Source organism: Adiantum capillus-veneris, chromosome 24 (assembly GCF_014529385.1).
Source record: "Adiantum capillus-veneris isolate H3 chromosome 24, ASM1452938v2, whole genome shotgun sequence".
Taxonomy (NCBI): domain Eukaryota; kingdom Viridiplantae; phylum Streptophyta; class Polypodiopsida; order Polypodiales; family Pteridaceae; genus Adiantum; species Adiantum capillus-veneris.
This window is the reverse complement of record NC_140954.1, coordinates 89,706,041-89,715,245: the sequence shown is the minus strand read 5'-3', so window position 1 is coordinate 89,715,245 and position 9,205 is coordinate 89,706,041. Positions and strand designations below refer to the sequence as shown.

At 41.6% G+C, this 9,205-nt stretch overlaps 1 pseudogene; it reads left to right on the top strand.

Moving 5' to 3' along the window:
* The first annotated feature begins 3,660 nt into the window (after positions 1-3,660).
* On the top strand, positions 3,661-7,061 carry LOC147426736 (uncharacterized; annotated as a pseudogene).
* Positions 7,062-9,205: the final 2,144 nt, after the last annotated feature.

Sequence of the window (9,205 nt, the reverse complement as noted above, 5' to 3'; positions counted from 1 at the left end):
TTCCTACACACACACACACATTGCTCTCTCTCTATCTCTCTCTCTCTCTCTCTCTCTCTCTCTCTCTCTCTCTCTCTCTCTCTCTCTCTCTCTCTCTCTCTCTCTCCTACACACACACACACACACACGATGTAGAGAGAGAGAGAGGGAGAGGCTGGGGACGGAGATGGACATAATACCTACGCAGCAGGTTTCGGCCAAGATCTGAGCAGGCAAAAATGGCCCCTGCGCGCGGGTTTCGCTTTTATCCCCCAAATTTTTTTGCGTCGCGTATATACGCGTGGCAAATAAAGCCTTTCCACGCGTATATCGACGCACACTACGACACGTATATCGACGCGTATAGCGATGCACGGTAATTACGTCGATATACACGTGGAAAAGCATGGCCGTCAATATATACGCATCAATATCTTCATGTAGTGTTGTAGTGTCAGATAGCACGGGCCAAAGTGGCTTGGAAGGTCATCACTCTTCCTTATTCACAGGGAGGGCTTGGGATCATAGACCTAGCACAGCAGAGCAAAGCCCTTCTTGGGAAGCTCATCGTCATAGGACTTTTTCCAGGAGAGGAGCCCTCGAAGGAGTTCTTGTTGCAGCGGCTTCGTGCTAGGGTGCCTCAGGTAGGAGGCCCCTGGTGACCTTCGACTAGATGGATCTTCACAAAGATGCACAGAGTTGGTTTGAGCAGGAGACTGGAGGACCGCTTTGCTGTGAGTTTGCTTCGACCTTGGGAGCACTTGCGGTGAGGCTTGGAGTAGCTACAACCTACATCCACGGAGGAGCGTCTGCGACAGCCCCTTGTTTGGAACCCCATGGTTAGCACTCATAGAGGCCACTTGATTGGTAGTTGGCCTCATGTTTCCTGGGGTCCCATGGCAGCGGGTCCAACACGCTCTTTAGGTGACTGGTTACATTTTTTAGGCTTGTCAAAGGAGTTGCAGGGCTTTCAGCTACTATAGGGCATGAGAGGGGTGCATCGTATGTGCCAAGACATCCCAGAGGTAGTACCAGCTGAGTGGCTCACACTTCTCGAGCCAGAAACGCCTAGATGGATGGGAGCCTTCACGTGATTGGAGGTTAGAATCTCAGTTCGGACTTGCTCAGAGACTTTTCCCTCCCTGTTTTCCAAGTTACAGAGAGTGAGGGATGCTTACAACGAGTTGCATTAGAGGCCCCATAGGTGGCAGAGTGTTGTTTTCAGAGGATCCAAGTGGTGGGCATCTGTGTGAGGACTTGTGTCATCAATCCTGACTGAGTAGCTCTTGAGTCTAGAAATTGGAGACTGTGGGCTTGGGAGTGTTTTCCACTGGCACGAGTATAGTGGGATCTTGGAGAGTGGCTTTGGAAGTACCCTTTCTCTTATGTAGACCACCCAGGTGTCCCTTTCTTTCAGTACATTGTTCGACTAGGAAATCACATACTGGCAGCACAGAGAGAGGCTCACCCTGCTACATCACCTCATTGGCAGGAGGAGGGTCTCACAACAACTGAGTTCTTGGCAGCTTTTTGGAAGAGGTTGTGGGACTTCAGACATCCGAGGGGAGTCACTTTGCTTCAGTGTCTGGTCGCACACAGAGCTACAGCAGTTGGGAGCTGGGTTGTGCATAGTGGTCTCTCGATCGCATGTGCAGCTTGTGACCATCTTGTGGAGAGTCAACGTTACTGTCTTTGGGACTGTCCTTTGGCACAGCAGGTGTGGCTTCATATTCTTCGGCTGATGCCCTCTCTTTCCACGGCTCGGCATTACACTTGGGGGCAGCTGCTTGGTCCACTCTCACAAGCCCGTCACTTTAGTTTGAGGTATCTTCCACCAACAAGATGATAGTGATGCACGGGGCGACCTACACTCCAGCCTGCCACCACAGAGCTTACTCCACAGGAGTGGAGCAGTGAGAGAGAAGAGTGATAGGAGCTCATCAGTGGCTTGACACTCTGGTTCATCTGGCGGGCCCACTGCTTTCGCATCTTTGAGGCTTTCCCTGTACCACCAACAGAGACTGTTCGTGATCTTTGGCTAGAGCTGATTCACACTCTCAGAGGACAGCTTGAGAGACTCTAGGGCAGCTCCGACCGCATGCAGGAGCACAGAGAGGCATTCCTTCGATTTTGGCGTCCTAGGCCTTTCTTCACCATAGTCCAAGGTGTACTCAGATGGCACTACCGTCCACCTGTGTGGCTTTTTCCTCCTCCCGTTTCTTGATTTAGCCTCATTGTATATATGGTGTTTTTTCATTGGGAGAGTCTCCCCATCATGGTTGTTGTAGCCCTCTCTCAACGAGGTGGTTGTAGCCTATGGGTAGTTTCATTAACTAATAGATCTTTTTCTCGGAAAAAAATAATTATTAGACAAACTGATATGTGATATGATGTTTAAAAGTTCTCAAGTTCTAGGTCCAAATTTGAAAAAAAATGAGTTTTTATAGAATTCGTAAGTTCTAAAATTTTTGTTGATTCAAACTTATAGTCTATGTAATATTTTGGAATTTAGCTGGTTGAAGATGTATTTACGAACCATGTTTATTGCGAATAAATGAGGTGACTTTCTAGGCGAATGAATGTGCATGTGTGTGTAGATGGGAGGGTGTGTATCCTACTCTCATTAGATGTACTTGAAATGCTATTTGCCTTTACAAAATATTTAAAATGCATCTATAGCTTTTTAGGTACATCCAACTGCAATACACATACACACACACACACACACACACACACAATATATATATGTCTATTATATATGTATATTACATGCACTTACCTATTTGGTCATTTACACTCAATCGGTCCACAACCCTTTACGCCTTAGCCCACACAACTAGATCTGCCTCGGTCCTATTGTCTGTGCAAGCCTCCAATTCCCTCCTCTCCTTCTCTTGTTGGTTTCCCCTTCGTGAGTCTATCTACCAAACAAACACATATATGATTTATATTATCCAGTATTATATATGATAGTTAGATAAATAAGCTGGTTATATGATACATATTATATATTATAGCTAGACAAATAGATTAGATAAATACAAACTCTTGACCTATCTATGTATGGACATGTGTGTGTGTGTATGTATGTATACACACACATATACATACACACACACACACACACACACACACACACACACACACACACATATATATATATATATATATAGAGAGAGAGAGAGAGAGAGAGAGAGAGAGAGAGAGAGAGAGAGAGAGAGAGAGAGATTTACGTGTGTGTTTATGTTTCACTGGCATATACTTGGAATGCTATTAAGCCCTCACAACTATATTTTATTAGTGTGTATGGCATTTCATTACATCTAAGTGGAAGTACACACACACATACATAGGGGGAGGGGAGAGAGAGAGAGAGAGAGAGAGAGAGAGAGAGAGAGAGAGAGAGAGAGAGAGAGAGAGAGAGAGAGAGAGAGAGAGAGAGAGAGAGAGAGAGAGTTACCTATGTGTTTATGTTTCACTAGAATATACTTGAAATGCTATTAAGCCCTCACAAGTATATATTATTAGTGTGTATGGCATCTCATGTACATCTAAGTGGAAGTACACACACACACACATACATACATACATAGAGAGAGAGAGAGAGAGAGAGAGAGAGAGATAGTCTTGTGGTATTTATTCAATTCACTATTGTGATAAAGGTGCACTTCAAAAAGGAAAATGGCAAGAACAAAACAAACAGCAAACAAAAGTCGTGGCAGCCATGTTTCTCAACCCTCAAGCACTAGAACAACTTCAGAAGTGCTTACTGGACCAAATGGTGTTAGTGCATCGCAAGAGACCAATAGACCAAGCACTAGAACAACTTCAGAAGTGCTTACTGGACCAAATGGTGTTAGTGCATCGCAAGAGACCAATAGACCAAGTTTTAGTGTAAGCGTAAATTTACCAAGGAGACGAAGGGTTTCACAATATCTAGGTGTTCTAAGACAAATAAAAAAAGCACAAGATGCAACCACAAATTGCATTCCTAAAGCACCATTTGTCAGGATAGTGCGAGAGATAACATAAATATGTAGAAGTGGGACAAGATGGATGGCTACATCTGTTGCATGCCTTCAAGAGGCTTGTGAAGATTATCTTATTGAATATTTTATTGACACTTTCATTCTTGCAGCACATGCTCATAGAGTTACAATTATGCCTAACACTAGAATGGTAACCTAACAGGACATAAAAGTTTCCTTTCAGGGTTTTGGGAAAAAATTCCAAAACCATAGTAGATCCACTTATTTTGAAAAATCCTTTCATGAGCTTATAGTTCAATAACTACTACATATGGAAAAAATGAGAAACTTGTAATTTTTCTCATCCGCTGGTCACTACAAGCCTCCAAAGTTGATGGACCAGCGCATTTTGCCCAAAACAACAATTTCTTACGGTTGATTGCATATAAATAAGAGTGGAGATTTTTGTAGGACATGAGATAAAATGGCCCGTTAACTTCAATGGGTTGGTGACCAAAACATATGGTTGCTTTTACCTCACTAATTTTTTTTTGGGCAAAAAAAATAGGTACAAAAAAGTTGCATTTTTGCCATTCTACGGATCTATCATCAAAGTTTCTATAGTCATGCTCAATACAGATACTATATACTTGTTTTCTTAGTTCCCTTTGGGCCTTTGGATTCAAAAGGAGCCATGGAGCATGTCAAAAGGATAATGGATCTCTTACAATTGGAACCTTGGGGGCAATGATAAAGTGCTAAATACAGCAAACATGAAAAAACTGGGTTTAGCATTATGACCTCTAGAAACCCATAGAAACTACTCAATATCTAGCCAAGTTTGTAGTCTATGATTAGATATGGTTACTACCTACAAAATACACACAATTGGCCTAAGAAACTAGCAATATTGAGAAAGTTATACTTGCTACTCTAAAATGTATCGTATTCTTCTGCAATCAAAAAACTCAACCATCATCATATATTATGCTATATAGCATATTAGGTCCCCCAAAACTCAAGGAAGATTAGCTTTATGTTATACATTACACTTACACAATCAAAATGGAATTTGGATATCAAGAAAGCCACCAAAAAAATCATAAAAGTGCTAATTTTGGCCAAAAAACAGGATTATGCAATTCTTGTAAATTGGTCATAACTTTCAATTTTAACACTTAGCTCTCCCTTCAAGCATCAAAACATGTTGATAACTATGAAGGCCTAACCTCTAGCCATCTAAACCTCACAAACATGAAGTTTAGAGTGGTATAGTTGCCAAAAATTGAAAAAAAAGCAAAAAACAGGACCCGTTTTTTCACACAATTTAGGTTCAAAAATGTTGTGCAAGAGTAAGGTTAATGGTGAAATCGATACTCAAAAAAAAATGATAAGTTTTCTTCAGCTCATAAGGCAACTTTGTGGATATATAGCACCTAAAAATTCATTTTCATACTCTTCAAAAAATTCAAGCAAAATGGTCACTTAACAGGACACAAAAGTGTCCAAGGACATAAAAGTGTCCTGTTACCATTCTAGTGCTAAAGACATGACAAGCTTAAGCATGCTTAGACACCGTTACAAGAAATTTAGATATATGCCATCAGTTGTAGATAAAAAAATGAAAGACATTCTTTTGATTCCTCCTGCAAGAAGGCCCAAAGAGTTGAAAGTAGAATAAGTGACTAAAAAAGACATACATAGTAGAGATACCAGGCTGAACCAAGACTGAATTGAGAGGCTAAAATTAAAGCAGGATGACCATGAAGAGTTAAAGAGAAAGGCTCAATACTTGGAGATTTTGCAAAGAGAAGAAATGGTTCTAAAGACTTTAAATGATCTTGATCCAAACATCGAAGTATGAATGAAAGGCAGTAACCATGTTGCCTTTGTCCCTTTGGAAGCTCAAGATGTCCAAATATTGAAGAGCTTTGACAATGGCATCTTTGATACCCTTATCATGATTTTTCTAAGGTAATATATTTTTTGTTTTTAATGAAGGGCTCCTTTTACCCATTGCTTTTATGATACTAACTTAAGTGTTCAATTGCAGCATGATCAAAGAAGAACTTCCTAAGGATGCACAAGATGAGGTGTTTATCATTGACTATCAAATCTCTTGTCGTTTAGATGAAAGAAAGCCTCCCCAAGAGCTTATAGCTTGGTTTACCCATTGCAATCCAAGTGTGAGAACTATTATTTTTCCATATATCTCAAGGTAAATCATTGTTGTGTACTACAAAAAGTGTTGTCAATTGTGAAATTTATTTTTGTTCATCTTTTTTACATGAACCATTGGAGTCTTGTCATGCTAGACATGCAAGAAAAAGTAGTTCTTTATCTGAATTCTATTGAGAAAACAACACACTTGGATATCAAAGGGTAAGAGATTTAAATTCGTTACAAAAATTATTAAGCAAAAATATGTGAAGTATTATAAACTGGTTCAACAGCCGCATCAACATCTTACTTGCAACCATTGAAAGCTTTCATGCTTTGGGCAATATTTTTAATTCAGTTTTGAGTTCTCTTTCTTGTACTAAGCTCTTGTTGTTTTTGTCAGTTTCTTTTGTCTTATGAATTATTTTGGTTGATAGGTACCACAACAAAGGGACAATCATAAGTGTGGATGGTATTTACTGTATAATGCCAAAGCCATGTTGGATCATGTTTACAAAAGCGAGACCTTTCAGGTCTATTTCTTTATAACACTCAATGCACAAATAATATAGCTGCTTTGACTCACATTTTTTTTTTGTATTATAGCTTTCTATTACAACATACATAGAGCTTGATCTAGCACACTTTCGCGTCAAGAAAATTGAAAGCATGATAGATAATTCCAATGAAAATAGTTGGAGTAATTGCAAAACTTGCTCAAAGGAAAAGCTAGAGTTTGATAGAAGAAAGGCCACAGATGATGACCTATCAAAGTTTTTCAAAGAGATGGAGTGATTTGAAGATGAAGATCGTCTCGCAGAAGAATTTCCATCACAAAAAGAAGAGGTTTATAAAAAAGATCCGCCGATTGACCCTCATGTAGAAGAATTTGTTGAAGACGGAGACATAAAGAAGTCGCCAATACCAGAACCATCAATAGTAAGCACCTCATGAAAGGACCAAAAAGAGATTGAAAGTGACAATGGATTTGAAACACAATAAATGTATTTGAAGTACTTTTTGTATTAAAAAAGCTTGCTTTAGATTAAGACCTTGTCTTTACCTTCTCCATATTTGAATTTCTATACCTAAGTGATAATTATAAAAACTACATTTAAATATATGTCCTTACACTTCATATACTTCTCTCTTCACTACAACAAAAACACGTGTTATCGACGCATATATCGACGCTGCTCGTCGCTATACGCGTCGTTGTGAAACCAGTCGCTATTAGCAACGCGGATAGCGACGGGCATAGCGACGCATATAGCGACGACCATAGCAGAAAATTTTTTTATTGGGTAGAGGGCAAGTAGCCTGGCATGTGCCCAGTTAAAAGATGGACATAGCCACAGCCAGACTTCCTGCCCTCTGCCCAAGAAAGCGAGCAGCACCAAAATATCAACCATGCTCCCGCGTGCAGAAATTTCGGCAGAGTTCCCTTTGTTTTTACATAAACTTTTCAAAAAAAACCATATCATGTATACGCCTCCTACATTCTATCCATGTAGGATCTCACATGAGATTTAAGGCCAATGAAAGACAACCGTACCAGATAAAAAGCATAGCCATAACTTAAAAGCATAACCATAACTTAAAAGCATAACCATAACGAACCATAACCATAACTTAAAAGCATAACCATAACTTAAAACCATAACCGGCTATAACCACTTTGATCAAAACCATAATGCAGATAAACATAACCATAAACAAAATTAACAATAACCATAAGCATAACCAGAAAGAGAAACAATAACTGTCTATACAATGACAATGACAATAATCATAACCATAAGGGAAACAATAACTGTCTGAACACTAACTGTTTGTACAAAAAAGAGACACAGAAGCGTGTCTGTGTCTCACAAAGCATATAGATGAAATCTGGTCCACTAATGACTAGGCATCGCAACCTGCACATAGGACAACTCACAAAATTAGTATTGATATTACTTCACAAATACTGACTTAATTAAATCAACTCACACATATTAACGTCTCACCTCAAGCGATCAGCGAGACTGTAAGGCCTCCCAGTCTACAGGCTCTCCTGAAGCTTCAAGATCATTCAGTACTTCATAGATACCTCTGCAATATCCATCTGACTCCTCCTCGCGTGATGGAGGTCGATGCATCGCAAGATTCTGCGTTTATACAAAAATCAAAGTAATAAGAATACATGATTCATCGCGTTTTAAAAAACGCCATAGTTAAGATTGGATTAGAAACTCACAAACTCATAGCGAAAGGTGTCGAAGCCTCCGCTGCCAAGATGAGATGTCCCCCTAGTCATCTGTCGTACCTGCGCGGCCTCACGCTGCTGTCTGAACCGCGTGGCCGCTGTCCGCTCATCCTCCTTGATCTGCAGCCACGTCTCGTGTGGGATTCCCAAAGGCTTCGGCGAGCCGGTCCTGAAAGCCTTTCGAGCTGCATCTCGTCGATGTTTGATGGTGTCCCGTGCAACACCCTTGATCCACCGCGCCGAAACAACGGAAGAACCCGGAGCAGGCTGGTACTCTCTCAGGATGGTCTCCACTATGTAAGTGACTTTTTCCTTGTCTTGCTGATCCCAAGACGTTAGAATGCTGGTCGAAAATTGTAGCTCCACGAGCTGGCGAATTCGCTGTCGCATCTCAGTCCCGACTCTATCCATGTCAATAGAACCATCTCCCCGTACAATATAGAGCTTGGAGGCACTAGGATCGTGTGCCCCCCAAGGTGTCTGAGGTGTGCCAAGAGGTGTGTCGAGAGGTGTGCCTGGGTAAGATGGGGGTCGTGAGCGAGGAGGGGTCGAAGCATCTGTGGACCCTCCTCCACAGCAACCACCACCTCCACCTGACGATCGCCGAGATCGGCGAGTGCGCCTGTGCTGCGGAGATGAGGACGTACCCGCCTCTGCCCCACCCCTAGGTGTTGAAGCGGCCGTGATGGGAGAGGAAGGCGTTGTACCCATAGGCGTCCTGAACCCCGTAGGCATCCCCCCCCTAGGAGTCGGTCCCTCGGGTGTGAAGCCCGGAGGCATAGTACCCGTGACTCTGGCTACCCAGTACTGAGAAGCCTCTGCCATCTAAGCAGGCGTCATCCGTGTAACG